This window comes from Loxodonta africana, chromosome 15 (genome assembly GCF_030014295.1).
Source record: "Loxodonta africana isolate mLoxAfr1 chromosome 15, mLoxAfr1.hap2, whole genome shotgun sequence".
Lineage (NCBI taxonomy): Eukaryota > Metazoa > Chordata > Mammalia > Proboscidea > Elephantidae > Loxodonta > Loxodonta africana.
In genome coordinates, this window is record NC_087356.1 from 43,021,160 (window position 1) to 43,043,667 (window position 22,508).

General features: G+C 44.0%; 1 long non-coding RNA gene across 1 annotated transcript in view; it reads left to right on the forward strand.

The window, feature by feature from the left end:
- The first annotated feature begins 3,752 nt into the window (after positions 1-3,752).
- The window catches only part of LOC111747777 (uncharacterized), a 51,603-nt gene continuing 32,847 nt past the window's right edge, over positions 3,753-22,508 (forward strand). Inside the window, exon 1 of the long non-coding RNA XR_002783730.2 lies at positions 3,753-19,640. This is a non-coding gene — a long non-coding RNA (uncharacterized LOC111747777). The remainder of the gene's footprint in view (positions 19,641-22,508) is intronic.

Below are 22,508 nucleotides of genomic sequence, written 5' to 3' on the forward strand. Positions count from 1 at the left end.
CGCGGAGGATGTGATGTCACCCGAAAGCCCCCACAGAAAGAGTCGCCCTCTTTTTCGCGGTTGCCGCCTTCAAGCCTGGTGAGGGGGCTGGAGGCCGCGAATCGGGGCCATCGAGGCAGGCTCGCTGGGCAGCCGGGGAAAGTTGAGAACTGCGGTTTTGAGGATGAGGAAAAGGGCTCGGAAACAGCCCTTGGAAGTGGTTGAGAAATGGCTCTCTTGTGGGAGTGGCAAAGACAGAGGACGAAGAGGAAGTAACTAAAGAGTCCCAGCCGGCAGGGATGGAGAAGGGAATATCCACCTCATTTGCCCTCAGCAGGTGTCTTTCACTCTATTACGTTGGGGCTTTTTGACTGCAAAATGGGCGCTGAGAGCTGAGAAGGAAGAGGGGTTAGTGACCTGCCCCCGTCTCTGGAACTCGTGCAGATCCACCCAGAAAGGGCCTTCTCACCTCCATCAAGTCTTTCATGGGGGGAAGGGGCAGTCGTCTGCTGACCACACTTGTCAGGGCCCTCTCCCAGCCGCCAACCCTCCTGGGAACACAAAGCCTCTTCCCTGCTTGGGCCCATTCAGTAACCTCCGCACATGTCAGTCTCTCTCCAGTCGGTCCTCCAGCCACCCTGCTGTGAAAATTATTCTCCTAGAGGACATCTGATAATCACTGTGATGGGTACTCAACTCCCTGGCTTGGCTTGAGGAGCCTGTGGGTGCTGGCTTCACCCAGTCTCCTGCCCCTGCCTTTCCCAGGACCTGCTGCTGCAGCCTCAGGGGGCTCAAAGTATCTAACTCTGCTCCTCTGTGCTTCCCCGTCTTTGCATTTGCTGTTTCCCTTTGCCTGAAATGTCCTCTATTGAAGCCTTGAGGCTGCTGACTTGAGCCTCATCCATCTCTGTGTCCTCAGCAGGGGCATGTGTGTGGTCTGGGTGAACGCTTGGTAGAGGCAGATTTCCTTCTTCTGACCTTGGCACCTGTGCCCTCTTCCTTTTCTCCTGTTGCGGTCCTGAGAACTTCCAGCCCCAGCATCCTGCCCTTCTCCCTTTCTCCCCTTTGTGAATCCCATGGTGAGTGCAGCTGGCGTTGCTGCTGCTTGGTTCTAGTCAGGCCACCTGGCATTGTCTGTTGCATGTGCCTGCCCCACCTGTGTGTTCAGCCTGGGGAAGACAGTGTTCCACTTCATGGTGTGCCCGCCATCCCCAGATGTCACACATGGCCCCAGCTGAGCTAAGGCCACTGCACTGAATGTCCTCCCAGGGCCCAGACTCCAATGTCAGAAGGACAAGTGTTTCTCTCTTTTGGTTTCAGTGCCCCTCTTCCACCAAGCATCCACGGTGCCTACTCAACCATGGAACATGGACTTAGAAACATTTTTAAAAGTGTTTTTTTTTTTTTTTTGCAACTACAAGAGGGATATGTTCTTGAAAAACTTTAGACAATAGAAAAATGAATACAAGGAAAGCCCCGTCTCACTTTTCTCACAAGCATTGGCTTTCCAGAGAAAACCACTGTCATGGCTGAGTGCGTGCCTCGGACACTATCTTGCACAAACAGAGGCTTGGGGTTGTTTCCTGAAGATGAGATTTTACTCTGTGTACCTTGTTTTGCAACTTACCTTTCTTACTTTACGGTAGAAGAAGGAATTTTTCATGCTGGCACGTGTAGATCCCCATTCTTTTATTTATTTTTGTTTTGTTATACATATATATGTTTTATATATATATATGTACTTTTTTCTAAATTTTATTTATTTTGTTGCTGTTGAGAATATACACAGGAAAACTGACACCAATTCAACAGTTTCTACATGTGTAGAATTCAGTGACACTGGTTACATTCTTTGAGTTGTACAACCATTCTCACCCTCCTTTTCTGAGTTGTGCATCCTGTGTTAATATAGACTCACTGATCCCTAAGGTTCCTATCTAATTTTTCAAGTTGATGTTGTCAGTTTGATCCCATATGGACAGATCTTGAAAGAGCACAATGCTCAAGGCAGATATTCTTCACTAGTTAAACTGAACTATTGTTTGGTTTTAAGAAGACTTCAGGGGTTATTTTTGGTTCAAGGTTTAAAGATGATCTCAGGGCAATAGTTTCAGGTGTTCCTCTGGCCTCCATGGCACCAGAAAGTCCATGAGAATTTGAAATTCTGCTCTGTATTTTCTCCCTTTTGATGATGTTTCTTCTATAGAATCTTTGATCAAAATGTTGAGTAATGATAGCTGAGTACCATCCAGCTCTGGTCTCATGGCAAAGGAGGCAGTTGTTGAAGGAGCAACACATTCCGTATCCTCCTCCTATTCCTGACTCTCCTTCTCCCTCTGTTGCTCCAGGCGAACAGAGACCAGTTGTGCCTTGGATGGCTGTTGATCCCCATTCTTTTAAATGAGTACACTTTATATGGTATTTCATCATTTAATTTCCCTCGTAATGGACCCTTAGGGAGTTTCTCATTTTTTGCTATCCCCAGGGTGGCTGCAGCCGATGCAATGCACTCATCTCACTGACAACACATAGCGTTTTCAAATGGAAGATGAGGGAGGCTGGGGAAGAAAACACCTTTATAATGATGGTTATGACTCCCTGGCGTCATGTAATGGTGTGTGTGCGGTCCAGTAACTCACATAAATGAGAATGACATGGAAACAGCCAAGCACAGACAGGCCACCAAGATGGCAATCCTTATTTTAGATAGCAGTTTCCCATTTTGCTTTGTCTTTTGGGGAGAAGTGTCAAACAGCCCTGCTGGCCGAAGGATACAAGCAGGAGGATGATCAAAGGAGGATGATAGAAACTGGTAACTACCTTACCCTGCCTCGATCCAAATGTTTTTTAAAAATAGACACAAAAGTATACCTTGTCCAGTGGAGGAAACACAGAAGGGGGCAGCGTCCACCTCCAGATACTTGGATCTTGGGGACCAGGTCCCTGAGCCTGACAATGGCCGGATGCTGGAGTGAAATGCTTGAAGATAGAGAAGCCCACCTCAGCATCCAGGAAGTGAGCTGCAGCTGGCTTGGGGGCCTTCCAGCCTTGCAGCTAAGCAAAGAGTCAGCCGTGGGGGTGGCAGCCCCTCGTGCAGAGCACCACGGTGTGGGGGAGAATGCCAAGGCAACTTGTCGAAGCCACCAAGGAGGTTTTGTGACCCCAGTGATATTTTTCACAGAAGGCAGTGGATTCTCAGTGTAACCGCAATGACATCCGCCCTGCAGCAGACAGTGGAACAGGTGCCATTGCATGGGTCCTGGGGATGCTTGCTTGCTGTAGGCCCAGGTGTGCAGAGACCTGGGAGGGTCTGTCATCTGCTGCCAGGTGAGCTCCCAGACTCCCACAGCTGCACTCTCATGAGATGGCACAGAGAAATGGGAAGAATTGTGCTGTCAAGAAAGTGCCTTATTTTTAAAAACATCTGGATTGAGATAGGGTTAAGGTAGCAACCAGTTTCTATGCTGAATTTAAACAGGTTTTTAATCTGTAACATGTGGAGTCGCCATGAGTTGGAATTGACTTGACAGTAATGGGTTTTTTTAAAGGCCTTTTTTGGGGGGGAGGTGTAGGGGTTGTTTTTCTCACAGTGTTTGTTTTTGTAAAACATGAAAATAAAATCACTGTAATTTACTTTAATTAAAGACATACTCAAAATGCATACCTGGGCAGAGCAATGGTAGGAAACAAATCAGGGCCCTGTGCCATAGCCCTGGAGACACAGACTACAGGCACAACTTGGAACCCTGGCTGTGGAGGTTGCCTGCAGACTCCTCTTGACAGTTCAGGGGTATGAAGATGTTATAGGTCTCCGTGGATGGAGTCAGCTTGTTTGGGGCTAGAAAGGCCTTTAAGACTCTAGAATTATCACAGTCACAAATACTTGTCAACTTTACCTCACTTCTGCCACCCTCACTTTCCCCCATCTCTGGGACCACCAAGCTGTCTAGGCCATTGTCATCTCTTGCCTGGGCTTTTGCAATGGTCTTCTAACTGCTCCCTACTTCTAGTCTGGTCTCTTCCGGTGCTTCCTCCACAGGGAAATTCTCATCATGCCAGCCCCCTTGCTTCAACCTGTACAGGCTTGCCACTGTCTGTAGGAGAACACGAGGTAATGCTGCTGGTAAGGCCCTGCACACCTAGCCCTTCCTTGGCTCCACAGCTCCAGCTCTATCACCTCTCCCGATCATCCTCCTAACTCCTCCTAAGCACAGGCTCTCAGTTCCTTTGGGGATCTGTTCCTTTCCACCTCAGTGCCATTGAACATGCTATTCCCTTGGCCTAGAATGTTCTCACCTCTACCCTCTGCTTAGCAAACTGTTTTTCCCCGAGGTCCACCTCAAGCATCCCCTCCCTGTGGAGCTCAGCCTCTTCCTCCACATGCTCCCAGGCAATATTGACCATATCCTCCTCCATGTCATTGGGTGTCATTGGGTATCCCTGTTGTTGTTGTTAGGTACCGTCAAGCCAGTTCTGAACTCATAGTGACCCTATGTACAACAGAACAAAACACTGCCCAGTCCCAAGCCATTCTCATGATCGTTGTTATGGGTATCCCTGTACAGGAGCACTTATTCTGCATAATCATGATTTGTTTGTCTGTCTAGCTTGACTACCAGACCCTTGAGTCCTTGAGGAAGAGACCTTGTCTTGCTCATGTTTATCCCGTGGTGCCTAGCACAGGGCTTGGAACACACTTGGTCTTCAAGAAGTGCTTATTAAGTAAAGTTTAAATGAAGGCAAAAGTAGGATATAGGAGACCAGAAGAGGCAGAGAGAGTTCAGCTCAAATAAGAGTGGTTAGGAAAGGCTTTACAAAGTAGTTGGGTTTGGAGATAAAGTAAGAATTAAGAGAGGGGTTGGTTAGAGTGAGACATTCAATTTCTGGCCAAGATTGTGTAAAATACTGGGCTTTAACCCATCGCCTTCCATGTGGGAGGCCGAGGTTTGATTCCCGGACGATTCACCGCGTGTGCAGCCACCACTCATCTGTCGCTGGAGACGTGTGTTGCTATGTAGCTGAACAGGTTTCAGCAGAATTTCCAGACTAAGACAGGCCAAGAAGAAAGGCCTGATGGTCTGTTTCAGAATATCAGCCAATGAAAACTCTGTAGGTCACAATAATCTGATTCCATTTTATCTGGGGCCTCCATGAACTGGGGGCTGCTTTGATAGCAGTTAACAACAACAACAACAATTAAAAAAAAAAAATGGTATGGTTAAAAGTAAAACAAGGAGAAGGAGGAAGGGGAGAGAAGGTTGCTGCATTCAAAAGCAAGATAAACATATTTGTTGATGTGGTGATAGAACTATGGTTGGAATCAAGGTCTTTCTGGGCTCTGTTCTCAAGTTGGCAGAGGCACAAAGGGTTTGACTCCTGTAGCTACAGGGTCCCAAAGTGCTTCACCTATAGAGGAAGGCTGGAACCAGTCTCTCTGCTTGAAACAGGGGCTTGGGTCTGAACTTCTCTTGGAGAAAGGCCAGATAAATTTGTATACATCTCCAACATCGTGGCTCTTATGGGGCTGCTTCCCTGCAGTGGTGGGAGGACAAGTCAGAGGCCACAGCTGCCTTATGCCCATTGTCGCCACTGGACAGTAGCCTTAAGCCACCAGTGTAAGGCTTGGTTTGACTAGGGGGTCCTGGAAGTCAGAGGCTACCAAAAAAAAAAAAAAGCCAAGAGGAAGGAGTGTAAAGAGAGGGGGAGATTAAAAAAAATTCCTGTTCAAGATGAGCCTGCACACATACTCAAAATTCAAAGTATATAAAAGGATATTGAACTTAAAAAAAAAAGGAAGACTCAGCAGTTTGGACGTACACATTACGGAACAGCCGGAAAAGAGTTTAAAATAAGAGAACAAGAATGTGTTAAAAATGCAGAAATTAAACAAGAATAGTCAAATATGGTAAGTAGTGGAAATGAGAAACTCTAAACTAGGATACACTCTAGATTATGTGTGATTATGACTGAATTGGAAGCTAACATTGAGGAATTCACACTGAATGCAACACTGGGAGATAATGACAGGTGCAGTACGAGAAAAAAAAACTTGAGACTAGGTAAGCACTGTGGGGCTCAGTTAACTGTTTGAGAGGATTTCCGGAAGAGGAGACTAAAGGAAAAAGGGAGAAGCAATACTGGAAGAGATCTTGGTTGAGAATTTTCCACAATTAAAGGCAAAAGCCCTCAGATTAAAAGTGCCCTCAGAGCACCAAGTAGGATAAATAAAAATATATCCGTCTCTGCACATAACCAAGTGAACCACAAGATATCAAGAGCAAAGAGAGGACGGCACCCCAGAAAGCTAGGGTAAGGTTTGAAGTATGTTTGCAGGATCTGCAGTCGCAGCTTGGATGGGACAGAGAGAAAAAGCTGAGCTGTAATGGGGAAAAACCCACACATTATATCTCGTATCTGACTTGTCATCTTCCCACCCTCCTCAGTGCTGACACATGCTTGCTGTAATGTTGAGTTGCATCAAATTGCTGTGGATCGTTCAAGAACATTCAAATAGAAGTGTCTGAAATGCAACTGGAGAGCCAGCATGTAAATTCAGGAGAGAGGCCAGGACTGGGGATACAGCCTCTGAAATGATGCAAGAGTGGGTATGATTGCAAAGGAAGGTTCTGTAGAAAGAAACGAGCAGAAGAACCTTCAGAGAAGACCACATTTAAGGGGAGGAGTGAAGAAAGCATCTAGAGAATAATATATAACATTGGCGCAGAATCCAGGTAATTCTGTAGGAAATTCAGGATGGGGCTTGAGAAAGTGGAAAGGTTTCATGGAGGAGGTGGGTACGGACAGGTTTGGGCTATAAAGGAGACATGGAGGGGACTTTCAAGGCTGAGACTGCAAGCTTGTGGCAGGAAGAGAGTGTAAGCCTGTGTCCTACGTACTTGTTGTTGGTTGATGATGAGATGAGAGGCTCACTGGTAAGGAGGAAGAGAGAAGAAGGAGGACATGATGGATGGGGTGGGGAGTTGAGGGTAATGTTGGATGAGGTGACATCGGCTTCTGGAATTCATTAATTGTTCACTCACTTAAATACATTTCTGCCATTCTTTCTTTTTAAATTATGAAAACATTTGAACACAGAAAAATACTCCAAATAATATAAAAACACCCACATACCCATCCTTTAGAACTAAGAAAGGGGAAACCCTGGTGGTGTAGTGGTTAGGCACTATGGCTGCTAACCCAAAAGGTCAGCAGTTCAAATCCACCAGGTGCTCCTTAGAAACTCTATGGGGGCAGTTCTGCTGTGTCCTATAGGGTTGCTGTAAGTTGGAACGGACTTGTTGGCAATGGGTTTATTTACTTACTTATTTTTAGAACTAATAAATATTAACATTTTGTCATATTTGCTTCAGATGAATACTCCCAAGTCCCACCCGTAGTCTCCTCCCCAGAAGCAAAAAAAAAAAATTTTTTTTAATGTATCAATTATGACAGAAGGATGTTAAATTTCCAACTATGATTTATAGATTTGTCTATTTCTCCCTTCAATTCTATCAGTTTTTTGCCTCATGTATTTTGAAATTCTTGGGTGCATACACATTTAAGTTTGTTCTGTCTTCTTGGTGAGCTGACCCTTTTATTATTCCGAAATGTCCCTCTTTATGTCTGGTAATACTTTGTTTTGAAGTCTACTTTGTCCGATGTTAATATAGCCACTCTAGGTTTCTTATGTTTCCTGTTTGCATGATCTGTCTTTTCTATCCTTTTGATTCCAACTTGTCCCTTGCTGTTTTAATACTTTTATTGTATTTATTAACTGTATAGAATATTTTATGAGAATGTTTCATATACAGAATTGCTATCATATCTTATATCTTTGAGTTATTTGATAATATAGCATGATTTCATTTATTTTAAATGCTGTGGACTATTATCTTGTGAATATACTACAATTCAGTGGACTTCAAAACAGAGTATTCATATGCCTGGGGGTACACAGAGATTATGCTTGTGGATACACATAATTTTTTTTAATTAAAAAAATTTTTTTATTGTGGTGAAACACATGGAGCAAAGTATTTTAACCATTGTTTTAGCCTCCTAGTGCTGCCATAACAGAAATACCACAAGTGGATGACTTTAACAAAGAGAAATTTATTTTCTCACAGTCTAGTAGGTTACAAGTGCAAATTCAGGGCGTCAGTGCAAATTCAGGGCGTCAGCTCCAGGGGAAGGATTTCTCTCTCTATCGGCTCTGGAAGAAAGTCCCTGTCCTCAATCTTCCCCTGGTCGAGGAGCTTCTCAGAAGCAGTGACCACGGGTCCAAAGGACGCGCTCTGCTCCTGGTGCTGCTTTCTTGGTGGTGTGAGATCTCCCACTCTCTGCTTGCTTCTCTTTCCTTTTATCTCTTGAGAGATAAAAGTTGGTGCAAGCCACACCCCAGGGAAATCCCCTTTACCTTGGATCAAGGAGGTGACCTGAGTAAGGGTGGTGTTACAATTCCACCCTCATCCTCTCAACATAAAATTACAATCACAAAATGGAGGACTACCACACAATAAAGGGATTCATGGCCTAACCAAGTTGATACACATGTTTTTGGGGGGATGTAATTCAGTCCATGACAACCATTTTTACATGGACAATTCAGTGACATTAATTACATTTACCATGTTGTACAACAGTGGTTAACTACTGTTTAACCACTAACCATTTCCCAGTTTTTTCATAACCCACAAAAACTCTGTATCCCTTAAGCAATATCTCTCCATTTCTCCCTCCCACCCACCTCGGGTAAACACTAATGAACTTTGGTCTCTGCATTTGCATATTCTGTATATTTCATATAAGTGGGATCATACAATATTTGTCTCTAAGCATAATGTTTTCAAGGTTCATCTATGTTGGCTGAATAATAATCCATGTTGTCAGGAGGGATCAGTCCCTGGAGAAGGATATCATGCTTTGTAAAGTACAGGGTCGGTGGAAAAGAGGAAAACTCTCAATGAGATGGACTGACACAGTGGCTGCAACAATGGGCTCAAGCATAACAACAATTGTGAGCATAGCGCAGGACTGGGCAGTATTTCGTTCTGTGGTACATAGGGTCACTATGAGTCAGGACCGACTTGATGGCACCTAACAGCAACAATAATCCATTGTATGTTTGTACCACATTTTGTTTATCCATTTATCTGTTGATGGACATTTAGGTTGTTTCCACCTATTGGCTTTTGTGAAAAGTGCTTCAATGAGTATTGGAACACTTATCTATTTGTGTTCCTCCTTTTGATTCTTTTGGGTATGATTTAGGAGATCATATTGAAGCCATTATTCCCTGTTCTTGAGCATAAAGAATGTGATTCAGCTGTAGCTGGACTCACAAGGACCCACAAAGACTCACAAAGACACGTCAACTGGGCCTTGAGGTTTAAAGACAATTAAAAAAAAAAAATCTTGGAAAACATCTTTTTAGGGAAACTTTCACATAAATCATAAACAGAGCATAAAAGACCCACATACTTTCCACTCTTATCTTTTTCTATCAGCATTTAATGAATAGTAAGATTTGTTGGACCAGTGGAGACCCTCCTGACTGCCCTTACTGAAACCTGTACCAATGATTATTAAGAAAGAATTCAGAATGTAGAACCACGGTGACTTAACAGTTTTTAGCCAATCTGTGAAAAGGTGATGCTTTCAATGGTTTTGCCCATTTGTAATGTTAATATACACTGCTGATCCTGTAACAGTCCTTGGACTTGGACAGACACATCTGTGGCAGCGTGCTTGTCAGTTTTCCCACTTCTACCTATTTTGTAATATTCTTTGGATTCAGGCAGACATGGCTCTGGCAGCATGCTTGTCCATTTCCTACTTTTGCCTCTTTGAATATATGCCAAATAAAACTTTTCTTTTTTCTTTACTAAACTTTGTGGTGATTTTACCCTAGAACAGGTGTATACCTAGGAGTACAATTGCTGTTTAACTGCTAATTCTATGTTTGGCTTTTTGAGGAACCACCAAGCTGCTTTCCACAGTGTACGCGGTAAGCATCGTTTCAAGGTAATCCTTCTCTAGAGCTTCATGACTGAAGGACAAATGCCTGTGTCTAGTCTTTGGGTAGGTTCTCCTCCCCACCTCCCCCTTCAGAATGGCCCTTCTCCTATTTTAAAACAGAAAGACAGATCTCTTATCCTCCTATATCTCCTATAAAATGGTGCAATGCCCTGGAGGTACAAACCCCCCCAGGGCACCAAACAAATGGATAAATCCAAATATTTTTCGTTTAATGTCCATCCCCTTAGGGATGCTTTTGCCTGAGAGTCTCCAAGAGCCAAGCAAAGAGGGAGTCTTAGAGAAATGCTGGAGGGACAGTGCCTCATGATAGCCCCCTGGGCCTCATCATTCCACCCATTTCTATTGCAAGGTAGAATTCCAAAGTGGGACAGTTATTGTGGGGATGCACATTAAGATGTTTATTTGGATTGCAAAAGGAATAAGATTTTTTTTTGTTCTGCAGTTAAAAAAATACACTTTATTTTTTTTAGAATAATTTTGGATTTACAGAAAAGTTGAACAGAAAGTACAGAGCATTCAGCAGCATAAAAAAAAAAAAAAAAGCCATGACCAAATGGGATTCATACCAGGTATGCAAGGATGGTTCAATATTAGAAAATTAATCAATGTAACCTACCACGTAAATAACAGAAAGCAAAAAAATCACACGATCATCTCCATTGATGCAGAAAAGGCATTCGACAAAGTCCAACACCCATTCCTGATAAAAACTCTCAATAAAATAGGCATAGAAGGGAAATTCCTCAACATAATAAAGGGCATCTTTACAAAACCAACTGCCAACATCATTCTTAATGAAGAGAGGCTGAAAACTTTCCCCCTGAGAACAGGAACAAGACAAGGATGCTCTTTATCACAACTCCTACTTAACATTGTGCTGGAAGTTCTACCTAGAGCAATAAGGCAAGGAAAAGAAATAAAGGGCATCCAATTTGGTAAGGAAGAAGTAAAACTCACCCTATTTTGCAGATGATACTATACATAGAAAACTCAAAAGACTCCATGAGAAAACTACTGGAACTAATAGAAAGATTCAGCAGAATACCAGTATATGAAATAAACATACAAAAAGCAGTTGGATTCCTATACACCAATAAAGAGAATGACAAAAAGGAAATCAGGAAAACAATACCATTTATAATAGCCCCCCAAAAATGAAATACTTAGGAATAAATCTAACCAGGGATGTAAAAGACCTGTAGAAAGAAAACTACAAAACACTACTGTAAGAAAACCAAAAGAGATCTACATAAATGGAAAAACATACCATGTTCATGGATAGGCAGACTTAACATTGTGAAAATGACAATTCTACTGAAAGCAATCTACAAATACAATGCAATCCAGATTCAAATACCAATAACATTCTTTAAAGAGAGGGAAAAACTAATCATTAACTTTATATGGAACTGGAAGAGGCCCCAGATAAGTAGAGCACTATTCAAGAAGAAGAATAAAGTAGGACTTGCACTACTTGACTTCAGAACCTACCAAACAGCTGCAGTAGTCAAAACAGCCTGGTACTGGTGCAACAATAGATACATTAACCAATGGGAACAGAATTGAGAATCCAGAGGTAAATCCATCCACCTATGGTCACTTATTGACTCAACGGCACTGGGTACTGGGTATGGTCACTTAATCTTTGACAAGGGCCCAAAATCCATCAAACAGGGGAAAAGTCAGTCTCTTTAAAAAATGATGCTGGCAAAACTGGATGTCCATCTGTAAAAAAAATGAAACAGGCCCCATACGTCACACTATACAGAAAAACCAATTCACAATGGATCAAAGACCTTAATACAAAACCCAAAACTATAAAGATCATGGAAGAAAAAATAGGATCAATGCTACACTCAAACTCCAGCAGATAAGCTAGATAACTGGGATCTTCTAAAAATTAAACACTTATGCTCATCTAAAGACTTCACCAAGGTAAAGACAAGACATAATACTGGGGAGGTCAGCACAACTGGACTAAACCAAAAGCAAAGAAGTTTCCTGAATAAACTGAATGCTTGCAAGGCCATCGTAGCAGGAGCAGGGGTTTGGAGACCATCGTTTCGGGGGACATCTAAGTCAATTGGCATAATAAAATCTATTAAGAAAACATTCTGCATCCCACTTTGAAATGTGGCGTCTGGGGTCAAAAATGCTAGCAAGCCACCATCTAAGATGCATCAATGAGTCTCAACCCACCTGGCTCAAAGGAGAATGAAAAACACCAAGGACACAAGGTAATTATGAGCCCAAGAGACAGAAAGGGCCACATGAGCCAGAGACTACATCATCCGAAGACCAGAAGAACTAGATGGTGCCCAGCTACAACCGATGACTGCCCTGACAGGGAACACAACAGAGAACACCTGAGGGAGCAGGAGAGCAGTGGGATGCAGACTCCAAATTCTCATAAAAAGACCAGACTTAATGGTCTGACTAAGACTAGAAGGACCCCAGTGGTCATGGTCCCCAGACCTTCTGTTGGCCTAGGACAGGAACCACTCCCGAAGCCAACTCTTCAGACATAAATTGCACTGAACAATCGATTGGAGAGGGATGCTGGTGAGGAGTGAGCTTCTTGGATCAGGTGGATACTTGAGACTATGTTGGCATCTCCTACCTGGAGGGGGAGATGAGAGGGTAGAGGGGACTAGAAGCTGGCGAAATGGACATGAAAAGAGAGAGTGGAGGGAGGGAGTGGGCTGTCTCATTAGGGGGAGAGTAACTGGGAGTATGTAGCAAGGTGTATATAAGTTTTTGTGTGAGAGATTGACTTGATTTGTAAACTTTCACTTAAAGCACAATAAAAATTATATATATATATATATATATAAAAAGACTTCACCAAAAGAGTAAAAAGAACCTACTGACTGGGAAACAATTTTTTGCTACGACAAACCCAACAAAGGTCTGATCTCTAAAATCTGCAAGAAAATCCTACACCTCTACAACAAAAAGACAAATAATACAATTAAAAAATGGGCAAAGGAAATGAATAGACACTTCACCAAAGAAGACATTCAAGCAGCTAACAAACACATGAGGAAATGCTTGTGGTCACTAGCCATTAGAGAAATGCAAATCGAAACCACAATGAGATACCATCACACCCTGGCATTACTGGCACGAATCAAAAAGGCAGAAAATAACAAATGTTGGAGAGGCTACGGGGTGATTGGAACTCTTACACACTGCTGGTGGGAATGCAAAATGGTACAATCATTTTGGAAAATGATATGGCATTTCCTTAGAAACCTAGAAATAGAAATACCTATGATCCCGCAATCCCACTCCTAGAGAAATAAGAGCTGTCACACGAACAGACGTATACACACCCATGTTCATTGCAGCATTTTTCACGATAGCAAAAGATGGAAACGACCTAGATGCCCACCAACAGATGAATGGATAAACAAACTGTGGTACATACACACAATGGAGTACTATGCAACGATAAAGAACAATGGTGAATCTTCGAAGCATCTCACAACATGGATGAATCTGGAGGGCATTATGCTGAGTGAAATAAGCCAATCACAAAAGGACAAGAATTGTATGAGACCACTAATATAAAAACTCACAAAAAGGTTTACACACAAAAAGAAACAATCTTTGATGGTTATGAGGGAGGGAAAGAGTGGAGATGAAAAAACACTAAATAGACAATAGATAAGTGATAACTTTGTGAAGGGTAAGACAGTACACAATACTTGGGAAGCCAGCACAAATTGTCCAAGGTAGGGTCATGTAAGCTCCACAGACACATCCAAATTCCTTGAGGGACCTAATTGCTGGGCTGAGGGCTGTGGGGACCATGGTCTCAGGGAACATCTAGCCCAATTGGCATAACATAGTTTATAAAGAAAATGTTCTACATTCTACCTTGGTGAGTAGAGTCTGGGGTCTTAAAATCTTGTGACCGACTGGTCTCACCCCATTTGGATACTCCACTGGCCTCACCCTATTTGGAGCAAGGGAGAATGAAGAAAACTAAAGATACAAGGGAAAGATTAGTCCAAAGGACTAATGGGCCACAACTACCACAGCTCCACCAGACTGACTCCAGTACAACTAAATGGTGTCCAGCTACCACCACCGACTGCTCTGACAGGGACCACAATAGAGGGTCCCAGACAGAGCTGGAGAAAAATGTAGAGCAAAATTCTAACGCACACAAAAAAGACCAGACTTACTGGCCTGACAGAGACTGGAGAAACCCCCGACAGTATGGCCCCCAGACTCCCTTTTAACTCAGTGCTGAAGTCACTCCTGAGGTTCACCCTTCAGCCAAAGATTAGACAGGCCTATAAAACAAAACAAGACTAAAGGGGCACACCAGCCCAGGGGCAAGGGGGAGAAGGCAGGAGTGGACAGGGAAGCTGGTAATGAATGGGGAACCCAAGGTAGAGAAGAGGAGAATGTTGACATGTTGTAGGGTTGGCCACCAATGTCACAAACAATATGCATATTAACTGTTTAATGAGAAACTATTTTGCTCTGTAAACCTCTTCTAAAGTACAATTAAAAAAAAAAAGAATCAGAGCGTTAAGGTGATTCCTACGTATATTCCCAGTTACTTGTTGCATATTTAGAAATACATTGTTATTAAGTCAAATTCAGTATTTCTAAAAGTAACATCAATTTTCTTCAACAATTTCCACAACTAATCTTATTTTTGTCACAGCTACCAAAATAGTGACATTATTTTTAACCGTAACTGCCCCTCTGTTTCATCTTGTTTGTTACAAAGCTTCTATTTATTACAAAGCTGGTGCAAGAATACTTGTCAACTGGAAACCCATCCTCTGTTATATAGCAAAATTTATCATTTAAAAATGCTGGAGAGCGGGGGGAAGAAGTACAGAGTATTCCCATATACCCACACCCATTTCCTCCTCTTATTAACCTCTTGCATTCATGTGGTACTTTTGTTACAACAGAGGAATCGATATTTACACATTATCACTAACTAGGGTGCATAGTTTATATCAGGGTTCACTCTGTGTTGTACAGTTCCTTGGGTTTTGATAAATGCATGATGTTGTGTGTCAACTATTACAGTATTATATAAAATAGTTTCACTGACCTAAAAATCCCATGTGCATCATCTGTTTTTTTAAAATATTGTGTTTTTGGTGAACGTTCACACAGGAAATTAGGTTCTCATTTAACAATTTCTGTACATATTTTTCAGTGACATTGGTTACATTTTTCACAATATGTCAGCATTCTCACTATTTCCATTCTGGTTGTTCTGTTTTGATTAATCTGTCTTCCCTGTCCCCCTTGCCTTTTCATCTTCGGTCTAGGGTAAGTGTTTACCATTCAGTTTCATTTAGATGATTATTTTGAGGTGCACAGTACATACGGGGGACATTATTTATTTTATGGGTCAATCTGTCATGTGGCTGAAAGGTGACCTCTGGGAGTGGTCTGAGTTCCAAGCTTAAAGAGTACCTTATGGCAATTAGCATTGGGGGCTCATCTAGTCTCTACCGGTTCAGTAAATCTGCCCTTTTTTGAGGAATTTGAGTTTTGTTCTACGTTCTTCTCCCTTTCTATCTGGGACTATCTATTGAGTCCCTGGTCAGAAGGGTTGGTAGCCAGGCACCATCTAGTTCTGGTCTCAAGGTAGGTGTTGTCATTGTTCGTGTAGACCACTGGTTCTGTAGACTGATTTCTTCTTTGAGTCTTTGGGTTCCTTCTTTCTCTTTTGCTCCAGATGAATAGAAACCAATAGTTGTATCTTAGATGGCTATTCGCAAGCTTTTAAGACCCTGAACGCTATTTACCAAACTAGGATGTAGAACATGGTCTTTATGGAGTATATTGTGCCAATTGACTGGGTTGCTGCACGAGACTGTGATCCTAAGCCCTCAACCCTAGTAGATGAATCCTGTGAGGTGTTTGGTTGTGTCTAGGAAGTACCCGTAGCTGTGCCCCCGATGTGCTTTATTTCATATTTGATAGCTTATGCAGCACACACACATGTATGTACACATGCCCACAGTTATACCTACACGCTGTGCCTCATCTATTGCTCTCTTCCCCCTCAACTGTTGACTAGACCTTTTTTTAAAACAGAAAGTAAATCTGATTTGCTGATTGGTTTGATATTGAAGACTAGCTTTACCATTGAAATTAATTGGCAGTATTTTTATTTTCCATGAATCAAGTGAGCTAAATCTTTAGATCCAGCTTTTTGATGAAAATAAAGTTTAAACCCTATGATAAGATAAAACATTTTATCAAAATTGTATTGAAATTAAAAATATTTCAATTTCCCCCAGTCTGTTCAATTTCTAAGTCCATGGTTTAGACATGTGCTTCCAGGCGAACACCTGAGGTGGCAGTTATTTCATTAGCTTTGGTAAAGCCTCTTTTGGTGTGCTTCCTAAAAATAAGACTTGAGCAACTAACAATGGTGACAAATCCACAAGGGGTCCCAGGGTTTCTAAGCTTTGCTTTCAACAAAATTGAAAGAACTACTATCATCATTGGCAATTAGTAGGTAATTCAAATTTATGATTATTATTATTGGTTTGGTTGTTTGAGATGTGGTGATTTTTTGTTTTCTTTTTTCTGGTGAAAATATACTTATCAAAACATACACTAACTCAACAACTTCTATGTGTACAGTTCAGTGACACTGATTACATTCTTCAAGGTGTGCAACCATTCTCACTATCCTTTGCCAAATTCAAATTAATTTTTGATGCTAGATATCTATGTAATTTTTGCAAAAAGAAAAAAAATGCCCTTAGAAAAAAAGTAAAAGATTGAGTGACTCTGCTGTAACAAAACCAACTACTTACTTATGGGCACAAAACAACTATGATTGATGGGAACAAGATTTCTCAGTGCTTTATAGTATATGAACAAAAATGGGGAAATAATTAATGCTAGCAATTGGAAACCCTGGTGGCATAGTGGTTAAGTGCTACGGCTGCTAACCAAAGGGTCGGCAGTTCAAATCCACCAGGGGCTCCTTGGAAATTCTATGGGGCAGTTCTACTCTGTCCTGTAGGGTCACTATGAGTCGGCACTGGGTTTAATAAGAAATGTTATTCCATGGGTTTATTACCGAATTGGGTAAAGTGCTGCATTTGCCACCCCAAAGTTACTTTTTAAGATAAAACTTCTTATTTGAGATAATTGTAGATTCACATGCACCTGTAAGAAATGTTCTGGGGGGATCCCATTACTCCGCCCAGTTCCTCTGATGGAAACGGCTTGTATAACTATAGTACAACATCACCAGTAACCATGTTTAATAATGTTTATGTTTAATAATGATTTTTCAAGATGTATGATATATTTATATTGTTTATATTACTTTGAGCAATTGTATACTATCAATAATTGTAATGACTTATAAATACATTTTTAATATTTACAAATTTAAGATTACAGGAAATTAAAATTTCAATGTATATGCTTTCTCTGGCAGAGAAGTATGTTATATCGACCAACAAAACATCTTCAAGCATTTAAGAACATAGTACATTAGGATAAGCTCCTATGGAGAAATTGAAATAGAATTTATAAACTCAAGGAGAAAAAGGAACGATGAAATTTTTCCAAGAGTTAAAGAACTTATTCTTGTATATTTTAAATGGATGATAGTGGCAATAAAATTGATATTATTTATATAGGAAACAAAAAGAAAGTTACAAAGGTTTTATTTTAAAATGTCAATACGGACAACACATTGGAAATTACATCCTTTACGGCTCTCTAAACTTACGATGGGAACCCTGGTGGTGCAGCGGTTAAAAGCCTGGCCGCTAACCAGTGGCCGCCAGTTCGAATCCACCAGCCGGTCCCTGGAAACGCTATGGGAGCAATTCTGCTCTGTCCTATAGGGTCGCTATGAGTTGGAACTCACTCGACAGCAACAGGTTTTAAGTCTATGATGCAACATGTATAATGTCAAGTTAAAAACAATTAATGGAATAAGTAGTTTTTCACATTTTGGGAAGATAGGAGCGCAATAAGTTTTGACGATAACTGCCGCTGTTTATTTTTCCATGCCTCTGTGGCCGGACCTTTTTTATTTAGACTGTTTCCAGTTTTTGCCGCTATTGCCGATGCCACAGTGAACATCACTGTACATATTCCTGGAGCCCATGTGCAAGATTTTCTTTAGGGTGTTGACCTGGAAGAGGAATTATTGACTTGAAAGATAAGCTCTGGTTCAATCCGCATACCAAACCAAAAACCGGACTTGTTATGGTGGAATCCATTCTGGCTAACAGCAACCCTATTGGACACAGTAGAACTGCCCCACAGGGTTTCCAAGGGGTAGCTGGTGGATTACAAATGCTGACCTTTGGGTTAGCAACCTGAGCTCTTAACCACTCTGCCACCAGGGCTCCATTCAATCCCCATAGCTAATGACAAATTTCTCTTCAAAGTGCTGATACCAGTCTACACTCACACTGATAGTGGGTGAGTTTCCTTTTACCCACTTGCTTTGTAATCCTTGTTTTTGTAGGGTTTTTCAATTCTGCCAATCTGATGGGCGTGAATTGATATCCCATTGTTTTAACTTGCATCTCCTTTATTAAGGTTGAAATTGAGAGTCTTGTCATTTTGGCCAGTCAGCTTCCTCTTCTGTGACTTGCCTGTTCGCATCATTTGCCCACAGCGCTACTGAGTGTCAGCACTGTTTAAGCAACTTGCAGGCACCAGATACTGCCCTGCACACCAGAGCTAGGGCACTGACAGTACAAACTTTGTTGGTGCTGAACCTGATTTCTTCCCCACCAGTTGTTCACTACTAATTCCAACAACCAGATGAGGCTTCAGCTTCTCTTTTTTGTTCACCGGCTGTCCCGAATTCTGTTGTACTTTCAGTTAAGACTGACAAAAAACACCCTGAGGCAAAATAAACTGCATCAAAATGCTTTCTCTCCCTCTTTTTCTATCTCTAAGGCAATTGGATGTCTGGAAACAGTTTACCCAAAATAGAAACTTTAAAAAGTCGGTGGAATTTTTTTCTTTCTATACAAGATGGCTTATTCTTCATTTAGGGCACTAGCCAAGGATCCAAGGGGTAACCTCAAAAAAAAAATTTTTTTTTAAAAAAAAAACAAAAACAAAAAAAACCTTAACTTGATCATAAAGCTTTTCACTCCCACGTTTACAAACTGTCACCTTGCTGGTGGGAAGCCCCCCCAGTGTAACTTTCTGGGGATCTGGGCCATTCTCTGGGTTACCTGTGGGGTGGGCTGTGGGAGCTGGAGGATGCAGCGACGGAAACATTGCAGCCGACGGGAGGGCGAATGTTTCCATCAGCTAACCGCCACCGGAGACCAAGGGTGGGCGTGAACGCTCCAGCTCCGTAGCACGCTGACCCTTTACAGGAGCTGCTCCCCCAGGAAGGCGGTGGGGGGGGATGGAGACCTGGAGAGAGGACGGCAGAGCAGGCGGAGGTTGGGAAGGAAAGTTAAGACGAGGGAAAAGGAAAGGGCTTTTCTGTCCCTTTCTTCTCGTCCTTGTCCTCCAGAGTCTCGCCCCTCTTTTGGTGGGGGCAGAGAACTTCTCAGGACAGTTTGCACACTCCACAACTAGCAGGAAGGAGAGGAATGAGCTGCTGCCTCCACACCTCGGACTCTGAGGTAAACAATCCTTGGCGAATGTCCCTTCAAGTGCTCAGAGGCATGGCCATGAACAAAGATCTCCCCTGGCCCCATAGCTTCCCGCTTGGGTGACAGCGGTGTTTCCGCCGCCCTGAGCAGCTGTGCAGTGAGCCGAAAAACCCAAACCCGTTGCTGTCGATCCTACTCATAGCGACCGGTAGGACAGAGTAGGACTGCCCCATAGGGTTTCCAAGGAGTGGCTGGTGGATTCGAACTGCTGACCATTTGGTTAGCAGCAGAGCTTTTAACCACTGCGCCCCCAGGGCTCCATAAAGCCGGGTGCCGGTGGGGTTTGCAGTTGGCTTCCTGCTTCTTCGCCTGCTTCCGACCCCGGCACTGAGTCCTGTTCTGCAGGTCCCAAGGTTAAGAGGCATCCCATCTAGTGGGGACAGACAGGGAACATGTGAACCCCCAAGGGGGGTGCCAGGATGTGCTGGGTGCAGCGCGGCCAGGCGCACAGGGAGCCCATCGCGGCGTGTCATCCTCGGTGGGAAGGAACCTGGGGAGGGTGACGCGAAGGCTCCCCAGAGCCGCGGTGCCTGAATTGTCCAAAAGGAGCGAAGGAGTGTTTATGGTTGCGCGGGGAGGGAAGGATGCAGAGCCAGAGGAAAGAGCGAGAGGCTGTTCCAGGTGGAAGGCTTGGCAGGAGCCAGGGCATAGCGGCCAGACACAGCGTGGTGTGTGTGGGACCCGGACACCGAGGGCGAGCCGCGGAGAAGAGGTGCAAGCCGGCCACCGGGTCCTTCCTAACACCCCTGCGAAGGGGCTCGGGCTCCTTCCCCTTCTCAGCCGCTCACTGGGCACAACTCTCTTGGTCAGCTGGCGGAGGTCTAAAATATCCATCTGAGTTGACCCAGGGTCTGAATCCTCTCACCACTTCTCACATGAATTCATTTCTCTGTGCACAAGACCCTGACGAAAGACGACAGCACGTTTCCCGCAGGAAGCAGTGGCCCCGAAGGGGCGCAGCAGGACCCGTCGGGCCCAGAGCTCAGCGCGCAGCAGAGGGAGACACTGGGGTTCTGGGAGGGTGGGCAGGACGGGGGACTGGGGGGCAGAGGAAGGGGCAACTGAGGGCCTCTGGTGCGGGGGGACGGGGAAGAGGGATTTAGAGTCAGACTATCCAGTCGAACCCCTCTAGTTACAGAGGCAGAAACCCAGACCAGCGAGGTAGGGTTTTACCCCAGGGAGCTCGGGAGGTCCTGACGGCCGGGACCAGCGGCCCGGGCGTCCCCACCACTACTGCCGCCGCCCTGAGTAAAAGCTAGCCGCTTGGCCATTCCAGCAGGGGGCGACTTTGCTTCAGCTTTTGGCCTGGTTCAACTTTGGGCGGACCGGGGGGAAGGGAAAGAATCCGAATTCAGGCCGCACTCGACCACAAGCAAAAACCAGGCATGTGCACTTTCCTCCCTGCAGCTGGGTGCCCAATCCTCTCTCTCGTCACGCTGGCCACCTACAGTCTAACTGTGGCTCTGCCCTTCACCTTTCTCCCTCCTAGCTGTGGCTCTGCCCATCACCTTTCTCCCTCTGCACCCAGGAGCTACCTGTTCTATTACTGGCCCCTTAGATTGAACCCATAGCGACCCTATAGCACAGAGTGGAAGTGCCCCATAGGGTTTACAAGAAGCGCCTGGTGCATTCGAACTACCGACCTTTTGGTTAGCAGCCAGCTCTTAACCACTGCTCCACCAGGGCTCCCTCTTAGGTTAGACACCCACTTGGCTTTGATGGCTGAGGCTTCTGTTGGGGGTGGGGTGGAGGCTGGGTTTGTATTCTGACAAGGGATCAAATTACTGGTCAAAGATGGAATTTTTGGCCCAAGAAAGGGCGGGGAGATATTTGGGGTAGACCCCTAAACTCTCCTACGCAATATCTAACAATCAGTCCTGAGCCACCTGTAGAATCCGTTCTAGAAGTAGCTAGAATATCAGAGCTTTACTGGTGGGCAGAACCTCTCTTCTCTGGGCCAGGCTAGGCCGTCTCCCAACTTTCCTCCCCTCGTTTGTCGAAGAATGAATTAAAAGGGACTGGACTGAGGCCCCGGAGCCTACCTGGCCGCAGTCTGCTCCTGCCTGGCGGAGAGGGCTCAGAGAGGCCCCCGGGTCCAGAATCTGCAGGCCCTCAATGGGGCCCCGGGCCCAGGACGAGGAGGAGGTGAGCGGGACAGGCCTGGAACGGCCTGAGGAGGGAGGGCAGGACATGAGGGGCTCCGGGTGTCCTGGGAGCAAGTGCAGCATTGGAGTGGGGGACCGGCGAGGTCCCTGTGCAGAGAAAGTCCTGGGCGGCGAAAGTCTGGCTCTCACTTGGCTCAGTCGGTTAAGGAAAGCGGAAAGCGCTGAGGTGGAGGTTCTGGAATCAGGATTCCTACTGCGTATTCACCGGTTTCATTCTGCTTTGTTTTGGTGTACCAGGAGGGCACTGCCTCCCTGATCACTGGGTCAAAACGTGCGCCACTGTCAATCACTAACCAGCCACCAGGTCTGCTGGTGATGGTCTGCAGGGGTGATGGGAATCAGAGTGAGGTTTTTGCTTCCATGGGGGTCCTGAGCTAATTAGACACAACACTGGGTGTCAGGGGTGGCCTAGGCTCTGCACTGAATTTGTGACTTTAGCAAATCCCTCTCCACCTCAGATGCATATGATTACTTGGTAACCAGTTTTTTTTTAATTTTTTTTCTTCTTCTTCTTTTGGTAAAAGTATTTTGGAAAATGTAAAAGAAAAAATAATCACCCATGGAATTAAAACCACTCTTAACATTTTGGTGTATTTTGTTATTATCTGTCTTTTTGTTCTACTCTTATGTTGTTGTTGTTAGGTGTCATGGAGCCTGTTCTGACTCTGACCGA